The sequence below is a fragment of the Lagopus leucura genome, unplaced genomic scaffold, assembly GCF_019238085.1.
Source record: "Lagopus leucura isolate 7727_CA_CO unplaced genomic scaffold, USGS_WTPT01 Super-Scaffold_100009, whole genome shotgun sequence".
NCBI classification, from domain to species: Eukaryota; Metazoa; Chordata; class Aves; order Galliformes; family Phasianidae; genus Lagopus; species Lagopus leucura.
Window position 1 is genome coordinate 1,610,270 of NW_024962266.1, and position 27,616 is coordinate 1,637,885.

Sequence of the window (27,616 nt, forward strand, 5' to 3'; positions counted from 1 at the left end):
TCAGCCAAAAAAAAAAATATAATTCAAAATAAGAAGAAAGAAAGCAATGAAGAATGTTAATTTTGTTGTTTTGTTGTGTGTGTTTTGTTTTGTTTTTTTCTCACACAAATACATTATTTCTGGAAGAGAACAGTGGTATAGATGACAGTAGAAAGGTCCTATTTAAGCCTATCTTGGTTTTAAAAATGTTCCCCTAGACACAGACAGAAGACTGTGGGATCATATCGTATGTAATGTTTATATTCTTCAAGAAATTGAACCTATGAATATTAAAAACATGGTTATTGAGGTTTAACCAGTCAGGCAGCTAGACACCACACAACCGTTCTGACCTCCCAGTGGAATGGGGGAGAGAATTGGCAAAAAAAAAAAAAAAAAAAGATTTGGTTGAGATAAAAGCTGTTTACTAAGACAGAAAAATAAGAGAGAAATAACAGTAGTGATAATAATACATACATATGTATATTTACACAACGAATGATGCACAAGCAATTACCATCTGCCAGTCTCTCCCAAAGCAGCAGCTGCCCATCTCAGCCAAACCCCTCAGTTTTGAGGTTTTTTCCATGATGTCGTACAGTGTGGATTATCTATCCTTGTGGCCTGTTTAGGTCAGCTGTCCTGATTCTGTCCTCTCCAAGCTCCTTGCTCCTCCTCAGCCCTCTTGCTGACAGAACAGAACAAGAAGGTAAGAAACTGAAACATTTGGCTCTGTACAGCACTGCTCAGCAACAACTAAAACATCAGTGTGTTATCAACATTGTTTTTCTCCTAAAGCCAAAACACAGCATCCTACCAAGCTCTATGAAGGGAAAATCAACTCTGTCCCTGCTGAAACCAGCATATTCCGTATCATTTATATCATTCTGAGGTCCCATACTTTCCCGTATATCTCAGTGAACTACCATCACCTGTCCTGGCTTTTGATAAATGCACACAGATTTCATTCCTGTAGTCTGTGGACCATCTCTCTAAATTGTCCATCTGTTGGAAATATCTAAACAATTTATCAGGATGGTATCTCTGATAAAGCAGATTTTATTTGTACTTGCATTGGCAGGCCCCCTGCAAGCAGGAGAGCGCCCAGAAAACTGTGTTACATCTTTTATGCCCTAGTACTTGATGCTTGTTTCTTTCTCCCCTAGTTTCTCATTGTCTGAGTACTGCAGGTTCATAATCTTCTCAACGCTTCACTAAACATACTGGATAAACATAAATCTTTGCTGGCTAAGCATAAACCTCTAATTATTTAATTAACTTCTAACACTCCACATTTGGTCATTGTTTCTGGACATCTGTTTGTTCTCCCTTGCATAAGGGGAGATAAGCTTGGAAGGAGGACAGAGGGGAGTATCTGGATGCCTGCCTGTTGCATCCTAACCTTCCCACAGAGTGAGACAGTCCAACCTTGTATAGAGGCCCTGGCTTCTTTGATGTTTGTTAAATCTGTTTTTCTTTTGCTGGGAGTCTCCTATCCTAACAGAACAACCTTACAATATGTTTTCTAGTCCCTAATAGTATACCCACATTGTTTGGAACATTTAAAAACTATTGCAGTTAGTTATGTATATGTTACGTATATGTTAGTTACTAACATATACGGTACTCCAACTTTTTACATCAACTATTTCTAAGGATAAGTTACAGAATGCAAATACATCATGTTCTACTTCTTCAGATCAATTGCCCTATCTAATGCAGAAACAACATTCCATTCCCACACATCCAGTTCATTTAGTCCATAATAGCTATATCCAAACTATAGAGTCACTGCAGGAACTGGTCAAGACGCTGCAGAAACAAAGGAACTCAAAAGGCAATTAGAAAATGAAAAGCATGATGCAGCTCTCTTACTAGGGGCTCTGAAGGAGCAGTTAAGGTATAAAGATAATAGCAATTCTGTTGCCCCCATTTTGCCTCAAGAAAATATCTACCCTCTAGAAGGATCAAAAGAAACAAAGGCAAGGCTAGACAAATTAGAGGCCTCTCCAGCCCAGATGCACCCTTTGATAAAAACCAAATATACATTCGATAACAGTGAGGATCTAGATCCTCAAATGAATGTCAAAGAAATTCCCTTCTCAGCCACTGAACTAGCAAAATTGAAAAAAGATTTCAGCCGCTCTCCAAAGGAATCAGGAACAGAGTATGTACGGAAGGTTAGTGTCACTGGTGGAGACCAGATTCTGCCAATGGAAAAGAAAACAGAAGGTTACTGAGGACCAGGAGTATTTTTAACCACTGGCAACAATCATGCTCCATGGTCCTTAATGCAGAGGGCTACCTATTGGGCAGGTGGCCTCAATCCTTTAGAAAAGGGAGATCCTCTTGCTATTACTGGGACAGTTGATCAGTTAGTAGAGAGTGTTCAAAAGGCTGCTTGTCTCCAAATGATGTATGATAGAAAGCTGCAGCCACACCATGATTGTTGATCCTGAGAGAATGATTGCTTTAATTAGTGGGCTTCCATAATCATTGAAACACATAGGCATACAACTGCAAGGAAAGATGCAAGCTATGTGTCAGGGAGAGAGAACCCAGGCAGTGTTAGAAGGAACTGTAACCTCTAAACATCTGCAGTCAGGGGACATATGGATGTGGGGGGAGGTTGCCCAAGAGTTAATTAACTATGGAAGAGAATATGGGTCGGTGGTTTCTTCCTCCAGTAAATTTGAGCCAAGGGAAGTAAGACTTGCACCAGTCAGCCTTGTCTCCAGGACACCTAGCCCAAAGCTCAGTGGGACTGGAAGGGTTTCATTGTCAGTAAAAACAGGTAGGCGAAATATTGATCATAAATGTAATTGTCTCTGGATACTGGGCTGGCAAAAGAGCGTTCCACAAGATCTGATGAATGGAGTAGCCACAGTAGGGTTAGAGAAATTAGTTAACTGGTGTACAGAACAAAAGCTCAAGAATCTTGAGGAAAGCAAAACCCCAGGTCCTAGGGCCTCTCCCGAGAGAACGGCTCTCCAAGCCATTAGGAAACTGATGTCTTTGCCCCTCCCCAAGTGAGTGGGGTGGGGGCGATGAAGGGTGGATGCATTAGAAAGCTCACAACAAAGGGAAACCAGATTCTTGATTTGACAACTTCTGTCCAAAGGCCTCATCGCTCTTGCCAATTATGCAAGTCACGATCCAGTGGCTGATAAGCGAGGGAAACACTTTTACCTCCCAGTCTGTGTGATTGACTCAGCTAACTTGAGGCCAGTTTCCCTAACCTTAACAGAATCCCTTAACAAATATCCTTGGAAGGCTAAAGACATCCCCCCAAAAAAAGAATATGAAATCAGCACTTCCTGGATTGCTCCCTCATTTTTTAACCATATTAACAAAGCCCAAAAAGGGCAAGTCGGTATTTTGTTTTATTTTACAGAAGATCCCCATGGGACCTTGACAGAAAGGCTAATAGCTGATTTTAACCATTTGTGTTTTGTGACAGAAATACTGAAGATTTGATCACGCTAGAATACTGAATATACATCTTGATTACATTTTTTGGTTGCAATAGTGTTATGTTTTGCATTGGTGTGGGTGTGGGTGGTGAATGATATCAGTCCCTGGATCTGTTAAATTTCACAACTGGGTTCAGAGTTTTTACGGGTCATCCTGGCTTACTGGTACTCCCTGCACAGTGATGTCATTCCTTTTGACCCCTTCTTTCACCCCTTTTTATCAAACTGATTATGATTTGCATGTAACTCCTCCACAGTGTTTCCAAATTCCTAACAAACTGGGAAATGCATCAAGGGATCCAAACTCGGATTTATATCTCTCAGCATTTGAATTGTTTTGGAAATGCTCAAGTGGAGAGTTCTCATAACACTAAGCCATCGTAGAAAACATTACATGGCAAGTCCACATATTGTCAAATTAGACTAGATACGCTTTTGGTGAATTAACTGAAGTGCAATATTGTATGGCTATTCATAAACACCACAATCTCCACTGAAGAATTCCCATCTGGATCCTGGCTTACACTGGGAGTTCCTGGCTGGGGAAAGCAGCTGACACAAATAGCTCTATTTGTTTTACTTATTTATTTATTATTATTGGTTATTGTTAAATGTATGGTTATTGCCAAATGTATGGTTCTCTCTTTTCACTTTCTAACTTTTATTCATTATGTAACATTCGTATTACCATTCCTGAATAGTCACCAGGTGGTGTCTGTGGCAAATTGAATGACTAAGTGTTGTCTAAAAATTGAATGATAATGAAAAAGTTGCTAAAAAATTGCCCATAGGTGAAACGTATCCTATTTTGTGTGCTGTTGCAATTCTTATGTTTGTTTCTTGTATGGTTCCATGTTTGATTCAACTTATACAACAAGTTGTATCCTCCATGTACTTTGTAATCACTTCAACTGATGATGAACAAGATCAACAGATCAGGACAACGTTTGCAACCAAGCCCCAAAAATCCTTTATAACAACTGTGTAACATTTAACCCCCTTACTCCCCACCCCTCTTTTCCCTTACACTTACTTTTTTTTTTTTTTTTTTTTTTTTTATCTTTTCCTCTCCACTGTGGAGGGTCACTTATGCTTCATTTCAAGCAATCTATTTCAAGCAATCTTTGAGCCATGGGGTGGGGTGAGAATCCTTTTTTTTTTTTTTTTTTTTGGCTCAAAGCTTGCTTCCTGAGGTATTTCTTGTGATAAGACTGACTTGTCTAGGAGATGTGTGATGGGTGTTTCCATGTGGCAATCAACATCACTGTGTGGACAATTTTAGCTGTTTGCCTTCGGAACAGAGTGCTCAGGACTGTTTACTGGCAGAAGATTAGCCTGTGACCAAATAACTCCAGCTTGCTATGGGAGATTGGGGTATGATACCATTGTATCCTGTGAAGGCAAGATACAAGTGGGCACCTCCCTGCACCCTCTTATCTGCTGGCAAGGCCCAGAAGATGGGAACAAAATGAGTTCCTGCTAAGATCCCAAAGCCAAAAGCTGCCACTTCAAGGAGAGCTGACTCAACCACTTTGGACTTATAAATTTGTACTACCATTGAAAAGTTGCCATCATTGCCGTAGTCACTGTTGCTGTCAACAGAACAATAATGCCCGATGACCCACCACTACTGAAGATCAATGACTGAACTATGAACCACGCTGGATAGACAATGGTGGCTATCTCCCTCTTGCTTCCATTAAAAACTCCTTTCTTCCAGGAAGCATTCCAGGCCAGGCTTGATCCAGAGGCAGGGAGACAGATCCAGAGGTAGGGAACACTATCCACCTTGGGAGGTGGAGGCAGAGTTGGAACAAGATGATTCTTGAGATCCCATCAAACCCATCCCTAGAGGTATGCAAGGCCAGATTGGATGGGACCCTGGACAACCTGGACTAGTATTAAATGGGAGTTTGGTGTGGCACAGGGGTTGGAGATTTATGAACTATGCAATCAAGGGATAATAGTACCTGCAAATTTTCCTTAAAACTCTCCTGTATGGCCAGTGTAGAAGCCTAATGGCAAAGGGAGACTTAGAGTGGACTACAGACGTCTGGATGCCAAGACTGCCCTTTCAGCAAAATGGGTCTTCTAGGTAGATGCCCGGCCATACTCACCCCTACAGACACACAGGTGTTCTCCACACTCAATGTCGTGGTGCAGATGTCCAGCATTCTCTCAGCAGTGTCAGTAGTACTGGCACTGGCATGTGCTGCTTGGGGTCTTAGCAGCCTGAGCATGCTCACGTTTGGCCAGCTGATGTTCCAGCTGGACAACATCTGCTTCTTCCTCGCCTGTTCCTGAATTCTTCAGATTGCTGGGTGCACTGGAGAACATCCATAGGCCTCCCGGTTGACCCCTCTGGGATCTTGCAGTCTCAGTGCTGCTCCCAGAGCTTGTCTGGAGACTTCAGGCATGGTGGTAGCAGTTAGTTCTCTTTTTCCCCCCTCACACACTCTTGGGAAAAGCACAGCATCATCAGCCTCCTCTGGAGAGTGTGCAGCCTCGGGAGAAAATAAGTTGCCTGCATCTTCAGGCACTAATGCAGACAGAGGCTCCTTGTCTCGCTCTTTGCCGCCTGCCTGCCCTTCTGGGCCCTTCTGAGCTGCTCTAGAAGATGGTGTAGCTGCAGCACGAGTGTCTCTGGTGCCCTCCTGAGCAACTCTCCAAGCTGCGTGGATCTTCCCAGCCTTGGTGGAGAGCACCTGGGCCGTTCTTGCTGGTGTTCTCAGGTTGCTGGTCGGTGCATGGCGCCCTGGTACTGTCAGCTGCACTCCGACTCGGGCTTGCAGCGGCAGCACAGCTCAGAGACACCACGTAGTTTTGTCTGGGTCAGTCGTGCTGAGGCATGAGAATGGTTGAGCAGACTTCCAGAGCTGGACACTAGCTCTCCGCCCCTGCTGTCCCGTCCTGGATGTGAGGTCTCGGGGCAAGTACTGGGAGTCTGCTGCCTCTAATGTCCACGGCACGTGCTCTGTCTCTTGGAGAAGGTGTGGAAGAGGCTGCTGCTTGCAGAACAGGCAGCTTACAGACCCTAGAAGATGCTGCTGCACGCCAGGGTGCAGCTGCCAGCAGCCCTGCCCGCCTTAAGCAAGGCAGCAAGGGTGGCTGAGGCTGCCCGCATCGCCTGCTGGCACCGCCGCAGGTCACCGACGGGGAAAACTCCCGCCCGCCCGCCTGCAAGAGAAGCCGAGGAGAAAGGCCGAGTGAGCGCGGTCCTTCCCGCTCACGACGCACTCGGCACCGAGGACAGCGCTCAGCCCGCGGGCGGCCGCCGCCCCGCTCCCCGCAGCCGCGCCGGCACAGGGCGGTCCCCGCGCGGCGCGGGAAGACGTCCGGCCCCGCCTCCCTCGGGTTCCCTACATGTGCGTCGCGGCGCCCGGAGGCCCGCGAGCTCTCCGGGCCGGGCAGCTGGGGCAGACGGATGCCGCGAAGGGACGAGGCCGGGCTCCGGCCGCCCGGCGGCGGCGCCCGCGGGGAGAAGGAGATGCGGGACGGAGGCGGCAAAGTCGCCGCCGGCCGAGCCCGAGCGCCTCCCTCCCCGGGCGGTCCGGCACGCGTGGCGGCCCCGGGAAGCCTGGGCGTGCTCACACTGTACGGTTCAGACACGTTCCTAACAGTGGACTGCAGGCGTCTGGATGCCAATACTGCCCCTTCAGCACAAGCTGCCCCAAATGTTTCAGAATTGATTACTGCCCTACAGGAACAGGCTCACCCCTTTCTGGCTGCTATTGATATCTAAGACAGGTTTTTTATGGTCCCCTTGAGGAAGGTGGAGGACAATCAATTTGCATTCACTTGAAGGGAGTGCAATGCACATTCACCCGATTACCTCAGGAGTGCAAACACTCGCCCACTCTGGCGCTCGCAGCATAGGCACGGAGGCTGGAGAAGCTCACGTTGGACCGCGGTGTCTGGGTTTATCTGCATATTGATGACATCCTCATATGGGGGAATGATGGTGTCAATGTAGGGAGTGCCCAAGCCTGCACAGTGTGACACCTGAGGAGCCCCGACCCAGCCAGGACACTCCTGGTCTCCTCTAGGTAGGTGAGAGGAGGGGTCTCACCCCTACAGACACACAGGTGTTCTCCCACCAGGGCTGCCCCTTTCAGAGCCCCTCACCCCCTTCATCGCAGGCCACTAACACACACACACTGGCTCAGCCAGCTCACACTTTGCAAGCCAGAAATCACTCTGCCTTGCACGCCCATGCTCCTGGCACCACTGACACACAAATCCATTGTCCCATGCTCTGAGCCCAGTAGTGGCATTCACAGACCAAACATGCATGAGCACACAGATCAGACAGCACTCAGGCAGGATAGAATAAAGATGACATTTAATCAGAATTCTATGTTGACAGGATGGAATCAGAATTCTACACTGACAAGATGGAACCAGAATTCTACATTGACAGGTTGAAATCAGATGTCTCTGGGGAGCTGTGTGGTGTTTGCAGCCTCGTACCTCTCTTCTTGCTAGTCCCTGATGCAGCTGCGGGTGCAAATCCTGCACAGAGCCTGGAGCACAGTCCTGATGACACCTGGAATCCAGCGGTGAGCCGCTGCATGTGGTGCGGCAGCGGTACCTGTGGCGGACAGAGAGCTGTAGGCAAGGGGCAGAGGCAAGGCCCAGCCTGCCGTCCACCACCATGGAATTTCCCTGGGAGGACTGGCCTGGATATGGCAGCACATGGAATGCTGCCGGCCTCTGTGCCACTTGGTGGGCCATCTGAGCTCGAAAGGCCCCTCCCTGGGATTGCTTTCTGCTTGGGGACGTACCTGGGCCATCTTCCGGTGTGTCTCTGAAGCACACAGAGCTCTGTGCACATTCTTCAGCCTCTGCAGAAACCTGTGTGGAGAGAACAAAACCACACACCTGTATGCCTCTGGCTGGTGATGGTGTTGGTGCCAGGGCCCCGGGGAAGGGATCCCTTTCCAGGCCCCTTTGCTTGAAGGCAAGGCAGGGGTAACAGAGGGGCTGTCCATCCTAACGCATGGAGCTGGCTAGAAAGGAGACAGCACCAGGCATTTCCCCACAGTGCACACTCCAGGCACCGCTCCTGCCTCTGCCTCAGTTTCATGCCTGGTGCCGACCATATGCACCTGGCTCACCTCATGCTGAGGGCCCACATCTTCCGCTCCCTCACTAGCTGACACATGCTCCTCAGTCATGGGATCTGCAGCCACTGATGAAGCTGAAGATGTGGCCTCCACCTCACCAGACGAATCATCAGGTGTGCTGGATGTGATGCTGACTACCTCTGCTTCAGCGTCTTCCTCAGAGTCACATTCCCAGTCTTCCTCCACGTTCTCCAGTGTTGAAGAGCAAAGACTGGAGGGCGGGTGCATGCCCTCATCTGTCACTGGAGTGTCTCTGGCATCCAGCGTGCCCTCAGCAGTGCTGGCATCACTGTCGCTGTCATCACTGGACTCTTCTAGTATAACTGGCAGTGTAACAGGCCACGTTCGGGCGTCACCAGAATCAAGAAACCGGTCACCAGCCCATGATGTCGTGGGCCAGATGCCTGACATGCCCTGAACAGTGCCAATATTATCAAATGTGTCACCTCTTGCCTGGAGCCTTCGCTGCTTGGGGCTTCTCACATTCCTTGGCCAGGAAATATTCCAACGTGACAACATCCGCTCGTTTATGTCCTCATCAAGAATTCTCCTCATTGCTGGGATCATGGGAGAGTATTCATAGGGCTCCCTGTTGATCTCACTGGGATCTGGGAGTCTCTGTGCTTCTCCCAGACCTTGTCCGGAGGATTCAGGCACAGCCATAGCTGATTCTTCTCTTTCTCCTCCCTCGGACTCTGATGAGGGGAGTGATACTGCATCGGACTCCTCTGTGGAGCATGCAGCCTCGGAAGAATATGAGCTTTCTGCATCTTCCAGCACTGCTGCAGGCAGAGGCTCAAGGTGTCCTGCAGGCCCAGGATCAGCATCCAGAAGAGATGGTGAACACACAGTGTGTGCCTCATCAGATGGGGCAAGAGATGCGACCTCCAGGGTGCCAGATGACTGTCCTGCCGTTTCTATCTCTGCAATCTCTTCTATCTCTGCAATCTCTTCCAACTCTAGCTGAGAATCCTGGACTATAACATCCCTGGCTGAGGAATCATCAGAAGGAGGAAACTGGCCCTCAGCCCTCAGTGTCATACTGTGGACGCTCAGCGTGCCCTGAGCACTGTCAGCTGCATTGACACTGTCTTCTGTTGCTTGGGGCCCTAGCAGCCTGGGCAGGCTCATGCTATTTGGCCAGGAGATGTTCCAGTTGGACAGCATCTGGCCCTTCTTCGCCTCATCCCGGATTCTCCGGACTGCTGGGTGAACTGGAGGATATTCATATGCCTCCCCGCAGACCTCTCTGAGATCTTGCATTGTTAGTGCTTCTCCCAGAGAACGGTTGGAGAAATCGGGCATGGCAGTAGCTGTTTCTTCCTCTTCCCCCTCACATGCTCTCCAGAAAAGAGGTGCTGCATTGGCCTCCTCTGGAAAGTATTCAGCCTTGGAAGAAGTTGAGTTTTCCCCATCTTCAGGACCTGTTACAGGCAAAGCCTCAAGGTGTCCTCCAGGCCCAAGGTCTGCAGCTGAAAGAGAAGCTGAAGGCATGCTGCCTGCCTCATCAGATGAGGAAAGAGAGGTGCTCCACAGTTTGCCAGATGAACATTCTGCAGATTCCCTCTCAGCAGTCTCTTCAAATTCTTGCAGTTCAACCTGCACTCCAACATCCCTGGTTTGGGAACCACTAGAGGCAGGAATCTGAACCTCAGCCCTCGATTTCACAGCGCATATGCCCAGTTTTCCCTGACCAGTGCTGGCAGCACTGAGCCGGGACACACTCACACAGTTTGCCCACCATGTGTTACAACTGGACATCTGCGGTGTTTGCTGAGGTCTCGGGGCAAGAACTGGGAGTTTGCAGCCTTTAGTGCCCATGGCACGCGCTCTGCCTCTTGAAGAAGGTGTGGAAGAGGCTGCTGCTGGCAGAGCAGGCAGTTTACAGACTCTAGAAGACGCTGCCGCATGGCAGGCTGCAGCTGCCGGCAGCCCTGCCCCCCTTAAGCGAGGCAGCAAGGGTGGCTGAGGCTGCCCGCTTCGCCCGCTGGCACCGCCGAAGGTCACCGACAGGGAAAACTCCCGCCGGCCCGCCTGCAAGAGAAGCCGAGGAGAAAGGTTCCAGAAAAGGCTCAGCCCGCGGGCGGCCGCCGCCATGCTCCCCGCAGCCGCGCCGGCATAGGGCGGTCCCCACGCGGCGCGGGAAGACGTCCAGTTCCGCCTCCCTCGGGCTCCCTACCTGTGCGTCGCGGCGCCCGGAGGCCCGCGAGCTCTCCGGGCCGGGCAGCTGGGGCAGACGGATGCCGCGGAGGGACGAGGCCGGGCTCCGGCCGCCCGGCGGCGGCGCCCGTGGAGAGAAGGAGGCGCGGGACGGAGGCGGCAAAGTCGCCGCCGGCCGAGCCCGAGCGCCTCCCTCCCCGGCCCGCACCCCGCGGCGGTCCGGCACGCGTGGCGGCCCCGCGTCGGGCCAGCGCTCGTCCTTCTTGTCCCGCTCCTCGCTCATCGTCGCGTCCTCGCGCAGATGCTCGGTCGCAGGCACTCGGGGGAACCTCCTCGCGGAGCCTCTCTCCCGAGAGTGAGCGGCACTCTCTGCGGGGGACTCCGGCCCCTCGAGGCGGCCCCGCGTCACAATGGCCTTCGGGCGCGATGCCGGCCCGTGTCACAAAGCCCCGGCGCCTGGCTCCCCTCGTCCCGCTTCCCTCGGCCGTCTCCGCGGCCGCCGCCGGACCTTTCCCGGCGGTGCCCTCGCCGTCGCTGACGGGCTCGCCCTCGGCCGCGCCGGGGCCGTCAAAGCGGCTGCCAACGGCCGCGTCCGGCGTGGAACGGCCCCCGCCCTCGATTTGTCGCCCAGCCCGGCCGAGTGCACCCGGGCTTAGCGGCCCGTCCGCACCTCGGTCCCGTCCTCGTGCTGCGGCTCTCCGGGCCCTGCTTAGAGCTCAGATGTGCCGCGCTCCATGGTGCGGCTCGCGCCTGGAATAGCTGGGCGTGGCCTGAAGGACTGAGGCTGCAGGCCGTGGAGAGCTGCCTCTAGAGAAGGGTTGACAGTGGTGTAGGTAGTTTGGCTCTCGTTGCCTCGTTTGCACGTACGTGATGGAACGATCTGTGCCGGAATGACTTTACTCCGTGGCTTGCATCCAGATTGCATTGAATTTTGATGAATTGCAGTCTATGGGAAGGCCTCACTGGAACGCTTTGGGAAGTAGTGCACCTTAGAGGAGCAGCTCTGTTCTGGAGCTGGGTAAACGTGGGGACATACCAGTGGCAGAGGTTCATAGACTGGCTGCAGTCCTTCAGTTCCCAGTTCCCACAATCAGAATATTTCTTAAGCAACTCATAATTTCCGCAAAGCACATATATTTCAGGACATTTTTGAAGAAGATCTTTGCCCACATAGACTGGTATTGAATAAAAAGTTATCAGCTAAGTGCTGGTAAGTGCTTGTAGGAGTACCAGCTTCCCACTAGGATTATGTTTTCATGTATCTCAACAGTCACATAGTTTCTTGTACTCAAGCTTCTTTGGGCAGCCAGCATCAGCTCAGCTGGTCTGCTTTTACCAACATGTACATGGCACATCAGCCATGTTTTTGCAGTTGTAAAAAGTTCATTTACCTTATGTTTCTAAACTCCCTTGAAATATTGAAAGGTCACAATGAGGTCTCCCTGCAGCCTTCTCTTTTCCAGGCTGAGCAATCCTGGAAAATATGTGTGTGTGTGTATATATACATATACTTGTAAATATATTTACAAAACAAGTGGTGAGCCACACAGTTTCTCACCCCCTAGCAAGTTATGCCCAGCCTGTCCCTGAGCAGTGTCTGCCACCTCCCTGGCCAGATTCTCACAGTTTTGTTTTGGTTTTTTTTTGCATGATGTCGTATGGTACAAATGCCCCTTCCTGTTCCTTGTCCTCTCTCAGCTCTCCATCTGGCAGGACAGTAGGAGAAGCTGAGGAACTGAAACATCCTCAGCTCTGTACAGCACTGCTCAGCAACAACCAAAAAGTTTGATATGCTATCAGTGTTTTTCTCCTAAAGACAAAACATAGCATCATATAAGACACTATTAAGAAAATCAACTTTGTCCCTGCTGAACCCAGGACAGGTGTTGTAAATGGCTGTGCTGGTATCATGACCCTTGCACATAGCCCTCTCACCTTTGACTCTAACAACACATCAGACAACCATGCATGGATATTCCTGATGAAGATTTACTGTTTTCACTGTTTCGCAAGATTTTTCGTGCATTGCTGTCACTGCCTCCTAGACCAGAAATGTTTCAAATGTGTGAAAACCAAAACAGCTAAATTTCTGAATCTGTTACTCCCCTAAATTACTGCAGCTATCATCCTATCATCCATAGCTTTTTGGTAATATGTTCCATTGAAATTCTCTGTGCTTATTTTTCCTTCTAATCTGTACTAGCATCACCCAGTTAGTAAGACTTGGACAGATGTAACTAAGATGTCACTTACTTGAGATGGGTTTCAAGCCGTGGAGCTTATCTTCTCTTGGACAGTTAAAGATGGAGGTTTTTTATATAAAATTGATTACATTATCTGTAGTTTTGTTTTTATTTTCTTATGCAAATTGGGTGGTGCTACCAACAGAAAATTTGACTTTTGTGGAGTATTGAGTGATAGGGGAATTAGCATTGCAGGAAAAACAGAATCCATTTTTGTCAACACAAATAGCTTTAATTTGAAACAGGGGAAAATTGAATAATGTTGAAATATTAGACAGATCTATAGATTTTGTTTTGTGTTCTATTTCATCCTAATCAGCAAGACAGTTTGTTTCTTTAATGAGATAGTAATTATAACAATGGCCTGATAGAAAAATAACATTAAATTGTGATAGAAGTATTGCATGCAAGAATTGGCTCACGTACAACAAGAACAGTAGAATTATATTTATTACTAATATCATCTTTAGTGTGGAAAGACAACAAATGATAAGGTCCAGATTGTGGACCTAGTGTCGCTTTGCATTCTGCGTAGACTCTTTAGCTTATCCCATATCTCAACTGAGAAAGAGAACAATAGTAGTTTAGCTTCTTTTTCAGCATGTCAGCAAATATGTCAGTATAGACAGAACCTTGGATTAACTGGAAGTTTACAGAAATAGCCTAGAACTCAGCTGGGCTTATGAAACTTTTACTACTGTTATACGGAGCACACAAATTTAGTTCTTACATAAAGTTTTTAATTGTGCTTAAAATATGTTCCATAAAACATTTTAAAACTACATATTAAGGGATTAGATAAATGCCATAATTGAGTATATGAGTTGTACTACCTTGTACTCTATAACATGATCAGTTTTGTCAGCTGGAATGTCTTAGGAAAAGGTTCTTCTTAATTTTAGTCTAGACAAATCAATGGGAGGAAAGGAAAGTTTGCTTTCCCAGAATAACGGAGGGGAAAGGTCAAGAACAAAACAAATTAACAAATAAGCAAGCTAAATCTATCAGACAAATCCAAAAATATTATGATAACTTAAAACGTACACCACTGGAAACATGTGACATGAGACTAACTTCATCTCTGCACTGAAAAGTTTACTCTGTCTTTTTCTATTTGCTTCTTAAATTCCTTATTTTCTTGTACCGTGTTCTCAGCCTTAAGCTCAAAAATTATTTTCTTTCTTAAGGGAAAATTATTTATACAAATTATATAGCAAGTAATGGCTTAGGAGTAGAAGTGTGGTTCTCCTCTGGCTACTGGCAGAAGACTTTATTTGCTGACTAGTTTATTACAGATAAAACGATAATTATTCAGAACTTTGTTTAAGGGGAAAAAAAAAATCATTAGGAGCAAGAAAATAAATTACTTTGATTCAACTATAGAGCTGTTCTCCACTAAAAATTCTTATGTGACTTAAATGTTTCTGAGCATGACCTGGGACTATTTTTTGAAATATACATTAATATGAAGTTATTGTTATACAGTAATGGCAATCTAATGAAGTTTCTTTTATGCTGTGTAGATCAAATACGTGCTGAAAAAAATCACATACATGATAGAAATGGTCATTAATTGAATGTTAAATCCTTTTAACAAAATGTAGAACTGGAAAAGTTTGGCAGATGACATCAGCAGTTTTGCTGTCTGTAGAGGTTGTGACAAAACCATGCTAATGTTTGCTGCCATTTCATATTTCCCTTATACGAGGAATTGAGAAATAAAAACCGAGTTGTTGCCAAGAATTTGCGTACAATCGTTATTTTAAAAGTAACTTCATAAAAGATTGAAAATGGGAGGAGTTTGCAAAAAGTTGAACCAGTAATGAGATGCTGTAAGAGGAAAGAATAAAATGAGCAAAATACTTTCAGGTATGTATCTGTCACTGTCAGAGTGCAATACTCTTGAAGAGTTTATTTATTTGGTTGGTTGTCAGGTTGTTTGGTTATAGGTAGGTGGTTAATGTTTATTAGCGAATTCATTCATTTGGGTTATTAGACATTACATGTTGGAAGTGTTAAAGAAAGTACTGTAGATTTTCTAAATCCTTATTTTTAAAATGTATTTTTTATGTATTTCTTCCTAACAGCGGTCATAGTTCAGCCATTTGATCATATGTCTTACAGGAGGCCTTTTATTACTACCAAATCCAACGGTAAAACTCCCGAAGGATATCTAACTTTAGTCATACAAAAGAGAGATATTTGTTATCAAAATTGCCTGGTTTGTAGTTGTCTAAGCTTCATCTCCTTTTTATTGAGGAGTGGTGGAATCTTGACGGCACGTTTTGTCCTGTCTATCCGAGGCATATTCTCTCGGCACCACAAACCACACTTGGGAGACCCTTGAATGTTCACTGCAGTGAAGCAGATAATCAGAGAACCTGTGGCCCAAGGAAGCCCAGCACTAATTTCTGTATAGAGTCATTTACATTGCTTCAGTGGTGAAAGAGTTTTCTAAAACTTGCTATTTTATGCATTAAGACTTTATAACATTAAGCATTTGAAGCAGTTTGATAAAGATGGAGGTCACTAATGGAATAGCATAGGCCCTAGTGTCATAAACAAAGCAATTTTCTTTTCCTTAATAGGCTGGTAAAAATAAATAAATAAATAAAAAATAAATAAAAAAACAACTGAAAAGTAATAAAATTTACGTGATATAAAGCCAGGCAAAGAAGAGAAAGTAACAGGAAACATCAAAACCACGACTGCATTTCAGTGACATTCATGTTGGCTAGAATGGACTGAAAACATCATTAAAGATGTGGGCTTTACGGTTCCTACTGGGAAATTTAAGATTGGTAATTGTAGTAGGAAAAATGTAAGAAATTAATTGTACTAAATGTTACTGTGTGGTATGAAGAGCTGAGATTAAGCATAAACTATACAACAGGATGAAGTATCCTTACATATACATATACATATTGATATTTAGCACTACTATACAATAGTAAACATAAAATAAGTAAATAATAGCATTTCCGTAAAGGTGTGATAAATTATTGTTCAGTATGATTCAAGTTAAAAAGATTTTTAAAAAAACAGCATATAGCAAGGCAGAAGTTTGAAAGGTAATACATATTATTCCAGAAATGAATAATTGCCCCGTTGAAGCCAACAGGGGAAGCCATCAGCAATGGTGCTTCCCTTGTTGCATCAGGAAGGGGTTCCTTTATCTGATCTCTGCTGAACAAATATTGTCACATTGCAAGTCAAGTGAGAGACAACTGCTTTTACTTCTGCTGTTTAAGCAAAGGCACTGCTTGGTGAGGGAGTTACATTCAGTCCTTAATCAAAGCTACAAGAAGCAGTCTGCTTCAAGTAATGAGACCCAGGGAATGCGAACTTCAATGGGATTTGAAGTAGTAAGAAGCATGAAACGAGTAATGATTAGAAAAAAAGCAACAAAGTAGGAAGGGCTCCTGGAAAATGTGAGTTTAATGGACATGGAGAGTTATGGAAAGCAATGTTCATTGTACATTTAGTGTCTGAAGAATAATAGCAAAGAGTGGATTTAAAGATCTATAAAAGAATGACATGACTCCAAAGCATGAGAGTTTAAAGCTGAAATGTAATTCATCTGCAAAATGGAAATGTATGTATGTTGCTCCAGAAGTAATGCTTCCTACTTATTAAATGGAAACTGCAACAGGCACACAGAGCACAGTAACACTTTGATAGAGTGAATTCTTAGCTAGAAAACACTCTTTTACAGTGTAGTCACTACCATTAACTATGTGTTTCTACCAGTGATCAACAAGAGCTTGCATGCCATGCTCATAAGACTACGGACCGGTGAAGAGACCCAGTGTCATTGTCACCACTGCTGAAATGTAGCACCAACTCTTCACTGTGCTCACATCCACTGTTCTGGTCTCCATCAATGTTCAGCAAGCATCAATGCTATTTTTTCCACGTGGAGGATTGCAGCTCCATACACACTTTCTTCATACACACTTCCACAACAAACATCATTCTGTCAGATTCTCCCTCTGCTGCTGTTTCTCACATGGCAGTAAAATGTTGCAGAATTTTGGTGGGAAGGTTCAACTTTTACTGCTGCAGCACTATTACCCACTTCTGACATTGCCAACCAACATCATAAAATAAGATGCATTACTTTCAGAGCAGCCCTTATATTTTTCTTTAAGATGTGGTATGATCAGTGTTTCTTCATGAGCCTGGACAATATTTTATGCAAGGTGAGAATCTGAGCCAATGACTTCATTTAATTTCTTTTTTTTTCAAGGAGAAAAAAGAAATGATGAATCTTTAAAAAATATATATCGTAATGAAACTGCAAATTAATTTCATTTCAACTGTTTTACTATTTATAAATCATAGATGAAATAAGTCAGAAAAGCAAGGTGTTCAATTATAATTATGCCCCATCCCTGGAGGTGTTCAAGGCCAGGTTGGATGGGGCCCTGGGCAGCCTGGGCTGGTATGAAATGTGGAGGTTGGTGGCCCTGCATGTGGAGGGGGGTTGGAGATTCACCATCCTTGAGGTCCCTTCCAACCCTGTCCATTCTGTGCTTCTGTGATCATCTAGGATCTTTCAAATAGTACATACCTGTGCTCATGTCAGACTGTATATTGTAATAGAATTTTCCATTAGGCAGCAAATCCCTTTTATGACTGGTTTTCTTATTCTATTGTCCTGTGAGAAATGCATGCTCAATTTTTTTGTTATCCAGTGCTTTCAGTAATGTTGCCATACTAAGGCTACACAAAGTGAGAGAAAGGAGGGGTAGGTGAGAACTACTGTGGCTTTAAAAATTTAGATTTCCTAAGGCAAAAGTCTGGCAGAACTATTAGAAAACAAATGTATGTATTTTATACATACCATCTTTTGAGATTGTTAGTTTTTTTCTCTAAATCTGCATCCTATTTTATCTAAACACCAGGACAAAATAGAAATCCTGGTGTTTTCTATTTTATATTTATTTGCTTGACCACATTGTCATAAATTAACTTGCAATAGTGAACTTCTTGCAGTACAACTAAATCCTACGGATGGACCAAATCATTCTATTGTATATAAATGTCTTGTAATTTTCCAGAGGTATGTTTTTAAGTTAAAGATCTAGCAGTATGCACAAAGAAATCCTATTTCGTTCTTTTGCCCAGCTGACCGTCCCAGCTTAGATCCATGCTGTTGTTTTTCATTATTCAGTAACATGATTGTTAAGTGGTGCCACAACAGTAAAATTACCTCAACCCTGTGCTAACAGTGCTTTTCCATTAAGTCTGTACATTTAGATTTCTTTTAGAGTGAAATACATTTCCTGCTTATATAGTGCTTAACTCATACCAAAAATTCCACGCTTTATCCAGTCTTCCCACCAGAAGAGAGAAGAAAATTTGATTGCATCTGCTCTCTTGAACAGTTTGGTAGTATTGCTACAGTGTGGAAATGTGATTGATGCTCCTTTAGCCCAAGGTAGATCACATTCAAGGGTTAATGGGGTTAAGTGAGGGTTGAAAACAGAATATACCTCTGAAGATAGTTCTGTGTTTTTTTCCCTACTCCTAATGCAGAACACAGCAATATGAAAGCTGGCAATGGCTAGAATTAAGCAACAGGTAATCTGATCATTTTTAACTGATCATTTTTAACAATTCTGTCCAGTAATTAAGAACATTTTCAAAATTCCAGGCAATCAAATCACTAGGTTGAGTTTCAAAAAAAAAAAAAAAAAAAAAAAAGAGGGAGAGGGTGAGGAGGATGAGAGGAAGGAGGAAACCAGGATGCGAGGAGGCAACAGCCAGTAAACTGTCAATAGAGCACATTTATCTGTGTGATGAGGGGCAACCTGTCTGGCAGCTCAGCAGCACACATCCCTTTGCTCAGATGGATGGGGGGGAGAATAGGGAGGAAAAAAACAAAGTAGGGCTCGTGGGTTGAGACTAAAAATCCTATCAGCTGTGTCAGAAAAGTAAGAGTAATAGAAAATAACAACAGTGATGATAGTAACATATATATGTATATATTAACAAAACAAGTGATGTGCAGTACAACTGCCTATCCTCACCCAGTTGAGGGCAGCTGTCCCAGTTCTGTCCCTCCTGGTGTTCCCCCCAGCCCCTCACTGGCAGGACAGGATGGGAAGCTGAGAAACTGAAACGTCCTTGGCTCTGTACAGCACTGCTCAGCAACACCTAACGTCAGTGTGTTACCAACATTGTTTTTCTCCTGAAGTCAGAACACAACATCATCCCAGACACCATCAAAAAATCAACTCTGTCCCAGCTGCAACCAGTCAGACTGAAGTATAAAATCCAAACTATTGTCCTGAACAAATGTATCACTTGCTATTTCAAACTTCTTTCCAAAGTTGGACATAATTCTTGCTGCTAAATCTGAGAAAGTCAACAGAAGCAGCAGTCTTACGAGCAATTTTGGTTTTTAATTTTCTTAGCACTAATTTGTTATTTTTCATTATATCCTCTGGAAGCTAATTTTATTAGCTAGAGTGTAGTATTATTAGCCCTATAGTGTATTAGCCCTAGAGTTTATTAGCCCTAGAGTGTAGTACCCCTTAGTTCATGTTGTTAGTTCACGTTTTCTGTTGGTGGTGATTTTTTGGGGCGTATGTGAGAGGATTGTCCTTGCCTTGAATGACAGCTGTATTTTATTTTTGATTGTTAGAAAACATATTCTCCTTACACTCAATATAATAGAATATTATACACTACAATATAATAGAAAAGCAGTTTTCTTCCTCATTAGGTACAGCACTGTTTTCATTGACTGCAAAAGAAAGGAGGGAACAATAAAGAAAGAGTCAAAAATAAGGGAGTGAAACAAAACTTCAAGCAAGAATCAGTGCATCTTAAGTTGAATCACAAGTGTGAATGCACTGAAAGCTAATTGCAGTGTGATTTCCTTGATAAAAGAGCATGCTGAAAACTGCTGAAAGCAGACTAATTTTAGGGCATTAAAATTCTGATTTTGCTATTAAGATTGTCACTTTGATGTTTGACAGCAAAATTCAGTAATTTCCTACTAGCCTTATATTGTAACATTATTAAATACCTCAGCATTAGTGATGGTGTTCTATTAATATTATATAAATAACAGGACTTTTTTTGACAATACTTCATAGCTAATAAAGATGGAAAAATTTGGATTATTTCTCCCCATTCTGTATTCAAACCTGCCCATTTTGACACTAGATGTCTTCGTTCCAACCTCCTGCATCAGTATCTTCCTTCTTTCCTGTGTTTCTTTGTTCCTTCCTTTATTTGTTCATTCCTTCCCTGCCTCCTCTCAAAGTCAGTCCTCCTCTCCCTTTACTATATGCAATGGCTATATGTACATATATATATGTATATATTTGGCAACAATATGCTGCCATGGGAGTACTTTGCAAATTCCTTCACAAAGTTTATCTTTTTGTAAAATGTAAGTATATCTGATTGGTAGAGTATATCAGAAATATGTCTAATCTTCACCCTTTAAAATATTACTCTCTTTGTTTATTGTTTGTTTTGTTTTTCCTCTAACAAGAAGGATATACAATTCATTAATAACATCAGCTAGAGTTGTCAACCACATCATATAAAGGGCAATAAATATATAAATTTAAGAGGCTGTAAACATCCTATAATAGAAAAACTGGTCCAAACCATTCCTGCATCTATTTACATCATATATATTCTAAAATTCTTTCTGCGGGGGATTTTTTTTCATCGGTGTGCAAAGAAATCATAATGTATATGGATATTATAAAGATAATTAATACTGATAATGATTGCTAGCAACAGGATGGCTTTTTCACTGGAAAAAAAAGTCCAAGTTTAACAATAACAAGGCCTAATGGAAAAGACTATACAGCTATTTTCAGTACAGAGAGGCATCCACCACTGCTCTGGGCAGCCTCTATCCAGTGCCTCACCACCCTTATTGTAAAAAACTTCCTTCAGATATCCAGTGTAAATCTCCCCTCTTTAAGTTTGAAACCATTTTCCATTGCCCGATCACAACAGAGCCTGATGAGGAATCTGTCTCCTTCTTCCATATAGCCCCCTTTTAAATACTGAAAGGCTGCTATCAAATCTCCTCTGAGCCTCAGATTATGTGCAGTAATCATAACCAACAAGAAAAATTCTCTGCTGAGATGATACTTGAACAGTATAAAATTTTTACAGGCAATTTGGTTCATACAAAGCATAAATTTAATTGGGAGATTTTTGTGAAGTTTACTCAGACTGTACTCTGCTATAGTCTTTCGCATTCCTTCCAGTTAGAAAGTATTTCCTAACAATTAGCTCAATTGGACTGTACAGTCCGATTATATCACAGTTTGGCAATGGGCTACAGATTATTCCATACTATTTTTGTCAGCCTTTTATGACCATTTCCGTAGCCCAATTCTTAACTCTGAGCACTGGCTTTCTCTCACAGTTTCAAAAATCTGAGTTAATGTCTCCAAAACAGCAATTTTGTCAGTATTTTTTTTTAAACGACTTCTAAAAACTATTGTACTGAACATTTACAATTTAAAGATAAAAGGAATGTACTGAATCATGCATGGGATTCTGTATTAAAGGTACACTGCAAATTTCTGTGTTCAATTCAGCATCCTTATGCTTTCCATGAAAGTTTCATTGTTCCGCAGTGAAGTTCCACAGAACCTAACCCCCGGGCTCAGTTGTGAAATCCATCTTTTCTGCAGAACACATGTGAGGTAAGGATGGATTTCACAAGCATGTGAATCATACCTCTGTCCTTCACAGAGGATTACTTCATTGTAATTTCTGGACATGCAAACTAGAATCACAAAGTGACAGAATGGTTGAGAATGCCAGTCACCTCTGGAGGTCATCTTGTTCAATCCCACTGAACAGTTAGGGCCAACTGAGCGGGTTGCCCAAGACCACGTTCAGTTCTGAATATCTGAATATCTGCACAGACTGAGATTCCACATCCTGTCAGCACAACCTGCTCCAGTCACTCGCAGTAGGAGAAAAGTTATTTTATCTTCAGAGGAGATGTTCTGAGCTTCAGTTTGTGCCCACTGCCTCTCCTCCTGGTAACCATTGACAATTGTGCTCCATCTTTTTCACATTCCACTCCTCCAGTCCCCTGGTGATCGTTGTGGCCTTTTGCTGAACTCTCTCCAATAAATCAATCTCTCTCTTCTGCTGCTGAGCCCAGCATCCCAGATGTATCTCCGCAGTGTTGAGTAGAGGAGAAGATCACCTCCTCAACCTAGATCCCCCAGTTGCCCACTAGATGCCCCAGCTCCTCTCTGCAAAGCTGCTTTCCATTCATGGGTCTTTCACCCTGTACTGGTGCATGAAACTATTCCTCCCTGGGTGCAGTATTATTCATTTCCCTCTGCTGAACCTCATTAAGTTCATATCCCATTTCTCCTGCCTTTCTCCTGAATGGCAGCACACTTACATGGTGTTTCAGCTGCTCCTCCCAGTTTTACCTCATCTATAAATTGTCTGAAGGTGTATCCTGACCCGTCATTAAGTTTTTGCCAAGAACTGACTGCTGCGGTATGCTACCAGGGATTGGCTTCCAGATGAACTTAATGTCATTTATGACAACTCTTGGAGCCTGGCTGCTCAGTTAGTTTGCAGCCCACCTCACTGTCCACTTATCCAGCTTGTAAAAAATACTACATGAGTTTGTCTGTACGTAATGTATTGGTGGGAAATAGTGCAGGCACATTCTTAAAGGATCTGTCCTGGTAAAATACTAAGGTCTGTGTTTCAGAGGGGTCTGTACAGGATTACACTCACCAATCATACAGGAGTCCACGACAAAAGTTTGCAGTAATGTTAGTTGGGATTCTACAGCTGAATTCATTAATTTCTGCTCCAGTTCTTAGAGTGACTACTTCCCACATAGCTTGGATTGTGACTGTTAATGTCTATATTTAACCTCAAAAGCAGTGATTACTTATAATTAACCTTTCTTCATTACTACTTTTCCTTCCTTATGTTGTTGAGGAAGACAAGCATATCCTATACATGGACAATTTTATCCTGTTTATGACCAAGTACCAGAACATTTTAATTTACTTCCTACTAATCTAGATGGAGGAAAAATTGATTTTAAATGTCTATAAAATTCTGCTGTGAAAAAAAAAAATCAAAGACCAATAGCATAGCTTTGGATATATATATGTAATACTTCAACAGATGTCATTGATCTACTTTTTTTATGAGTTTCAGTGCATGTTTCCCTGAATTGATTATCTCTCGTCATCAGTTTTATTCTTCTGTTTTGGATTTTCATATTAATATATATATATATATATATATATTACAATGCATAATTGTAAAATAAAGGGTATTAGGTTCTGAATAGTACGCTAGTTATAAACAACTCCGAACCTGAATCCAACTCTTTTTACATAACAGCAGCATTTCATTTTGAAGATCAGCATTCTCAGAAGCTCTACACAAGATATTAAACCAAACCAACACAACATGAAACAAGTACCAATGGCAATTTGCATATATATGCGATCTCTATTTCTCTCCCTACTCCTAACTCATGATTATTATCTGAAACTAAAATGTAATTTATGTTGTAATTTATTAAATAATGGGCTCTTCTTTAAGAAAAAAAAAGTATTTTACAAAGAGAATTCACTGGGAATAATCTATATAATTTGCTACAAACTAATAATTCTGTGTATCAAAGAATCTCTCCAAAACTTGGTGATGCCTTTACATATAATAATTCAGCTCACAAAAGTCATAATACTGTTCAAAGCTTTTCAGCTGATACTTCCTGGGAAAGTTCCTCTGAAAATAATATTTAGCTATGTGTAGAAGGAAAAGAAATGAAGAGAACTTAGAAAAATGAAAAATTCATTACTTAGAATAAAGAAAAAAGAATTGCAGAATCTCCACTAGTAATAAGAAAATCTATCAAAGGAACTGAGACTGGATAAAGGGAGCCAAGGATGCCAGTCATCAAATGGAGATTCAGAAGAGAAAGATGTTTATTAATTTTTTACCCTGTAGTTATATCTGTAGTCAGGAACCGTTTTGCTTTCATATAACTCTATTTTCAACCTAATTTCTTTGTCAGTCATGTCTGTCTTATGGATTATACTTTTATATAGAGATAATATTGCCACATTTAATGATCTTATAAACATATTTTAATGTACTCTCAAATCAATACTTTTTAAATAATTTTTTCACTGCTGATGCACTTTGGGAGGAGCAAAATGCATGGACCATCATGCATTGAGATAATATCATTTTTATCCAGCTGATCCTGCTCAATATATATCTCAACTTAAAGAGTTTTTCCTCCAGGAAAAAATGAGCGTGCTGATATAACATGATGAAACTGAAAGTTATTTTGGAATCCTGAACAAATTAGATGTAAAACTGATAATTCTCTTTATTCTTGTTGCAGTTTCATCTGACAGGAAGCTAAGTGCTCCCGGTGTGACAAGAGAGGGAATCAGAAAAAGGTAATACTCATAGGTTGAGAAAAAGACAGTTTAGTAGGACAGAAAAGGGAGGAATAATAATAATAATAATAGAAATTACAGAACAAGCTCAGCCCTGTCCCAAGATGCCCCATCAACCAACTCCCCCCAGTTTTACTGTTCAGTATTACTCCACATTGTATGGAATATCCCTTTGAACAGTTCAGGGAAGGTGTCCTGATTGTGTTCCCTTCCAGCTCTTTGTATCCCTCCAGCTTCCTCACTGGTAGTACAGGACAAGGAGCTGATACATCCTTAATACTTCCTCCAAAATACTCTATCTATTTTGTACTTCATATGTTGGAAAATTCCTTAAAAGCCTCAGTTCTCAAGTTGGTGAGAATCTTTTTAATAAGGTCCTCTCTAAAATTATTTAAAACCAATTAGTAGGCCTTCTTACTCGTACGAGAATTTCACTTACGTATGCCATTTATCTATGACACTTATTCCCAGAAGAGTTTATAGGGTTATCTTTGCTCTTAATCAAGCATTTCTGATAGGACAGACTTGTAAATTAATCCACTGCATTAGTAATTTTTAAGTTCAACTTCGAGTCCTGATTTTTGAACATTAGTGAATAAATTTGAATTAGTATGAAAATGGCTGCATGTCGCCTTGTACAGCTCATCATGATTTCTCTATTTTTACTAGTAACCACAAGCTGGATGTTTATTAGCTTAATACTTGTTTGAAATATATACTCTACGGCCACTAATTGTAGTGGTTTCCCTGGGCAACTTGCTCTGGGTGTCCCTTCTTGTGGGAGTGTTGGGGGTTTAGACAGGATGGACCCAGAGTTCCCTTCAGACCTTAACTGCTTTTTGATTTTGCCCAGCACTCTGCTGTGCTGCACAAATGCATCAAGCCTTCTTTGCACTGATGGGATGGTGTCAGAAATCCTTTACACTCGCCCTGAAGTATGCAGTTTAGAAGAAGAACAGTTCACTCTGTTCCTGTGACCTCAGACCTGTCTCAACTGATTCTGCCATAGCTGTACGATATCCCTATCATCCACTCTGCTACATTCACCATCTTCATCACAGGGAATCTGGGTCCGTCTGACTTAAAGCAGCTTAAAGTAGTTTCTCAGTGTTTCAGGCGACATTCACGACAGCTGAGTGCCTTTTATTCCTTATCTGCTTTTGCCAGTGTGATAGAAGCAACTGTAAAAAGCTTTTGTTTTCATGTTGTCAACTCCGTGCATAGACTTATCTCAATTTGTGCTTGCTTGTATTTCTTTTGAGCTCATGCATTTCTTTTGTCTGAGAATCCCAAATTTCTGTTGGATTTATAATTACAGTCTTATGTAAAATAATCTTAAATACATAAATCCTTGCTGAAATGTTGGTCAGCCAGCCTGGCTGAAAAAAGAGAACACTTCATTCCAAGCATAAAAATATGTTTTAATTAAACCTTCTAAAGAGTATATTTTGGTATGTGTGACAGTTTGTATATCTATTCCACTCTCTTAATAGAAACACAATATCACAGATAGTGGAGAAGCGAGGTTCTAAGTCACATATATAACACATATGTTGTGTTTTAAAATCACGCTTGTAGAGTAAAAAGAAAGTTAATGATGAAATAAATATGGTATTATATGACAAAATAAACAAAGCATGCTACTGCAGTGTTTCCCTTTTCTTCCCTTGCAGAATGCATGGAAGCTGCTTAAAGGCTGTGTATGTTGGAGCTGCTACATTTGGTAGCATGACAGAGGTCCCCATGATTACTCCCCTCCACCCATATGTGTACAAGCATGTTTCATCAAAAATTCTGAGCTAGCCTCGTCTACTTTTAGCCTTTAAATTCTCTGTAGCTCAGATAACATATCGGCCTGTACTGAAACTCTTACTTGATCAGTCCATTTTATGAATGTTTTAACTGTTGGATTACCTTATCAATAAAGAAGCAACTCCTACAGTTGTATCCTAACATCAGTAAATCCTCAGGATCTGCTGATCTTTCTGTCAAGGTAGATTTATCTCTGAAAAGACACCGTCCTGTTTAAGCACATGACTGTACACCTCTTCCTGTAAGGCTGGTTAGTGTCTCTTCAAATGCATTTCCTTTACTGTAAGCAGGCTGTGCTGCATCCAGTCTGAGAAGAAAGGGGAAATATTGCAAGATGTAGGGGTACTGGTTAAGCTCAACTGGACAACTACAGTGCATACATGCACTTGTACCAGCAATGTAATCATAACAGGAAACTCTGAGGAACAATGTGTGAGTCTCAGTTTTTTAGCACAGTAGATTTAGTGACAGAGCCAAAAGGTGCCCTTTTCCCTTCCCTTCTTCTCTCCCCAGAACCAGCAATGTGTGTTTCAGACACTCATTTGCATAGCCTGCCTTTCCTTTCCCTATTCTATGATTTCTGAATTTGCCTGTACAGCAGAGCCCTCACGCACTGTCACAAATGGGTATATATCTAGTGTAACCATCAAATACCATTCTCTCTCTCTGTCTCTACTATATTCAAATCGCTGTATGAAATTTTACACTAACTCTAGCATATACTTCAGCATGGTGTGTTAAAAATTCCTTGCCTTGCCTTGCCTTGCCTCGCCTTGCCTTGCCTTGCCTTGCCTTGCCTTGCCTTCCCTTCCCTTCCTTTCCCTTCCCTCACTGTGAGAAAATGAATGGGATTTATTTAAGGATGAATTTTTGATTATCAGATAAGATTTTCTGATGACGGAGTGCCTCTTCACTGAAATCATGAAGTAAGCTAGATTAAAAGCACATGAGTTTGAAATGTCATAGTTCAGGATAAAGATTTCTTGGCTAAAATTATTCAAACTCCAATAAAACAACCTTCATTTTAGTTGCAGAAATCTCTGAAGTCCTGAATAGTCTGAATTACTCTGAATTAGAGCACTTTTCAGAGTTGATGGCTGCTTTGGTCACAGCTAGGACGTAGAAAGGAGATATGCCTTTGAGTGAAAGGAGTGATGCCTTACTAATTTTTTATTTCATTTTTTTTGGAAGAAGAAAGCAGACAAAAGTATCTAAAAACAATTAAAGATCAACAATTATTAAAGATCAGTACTTTTCAACAGGCTTGCAAGACAATGTGTCTGATGGCATTATTTTCCTCTGTTCCACAAACATTCAAACCAGAAAGCAAGATTTAAAAAAAAGGAATCAAAATAAATGGGGTTGAT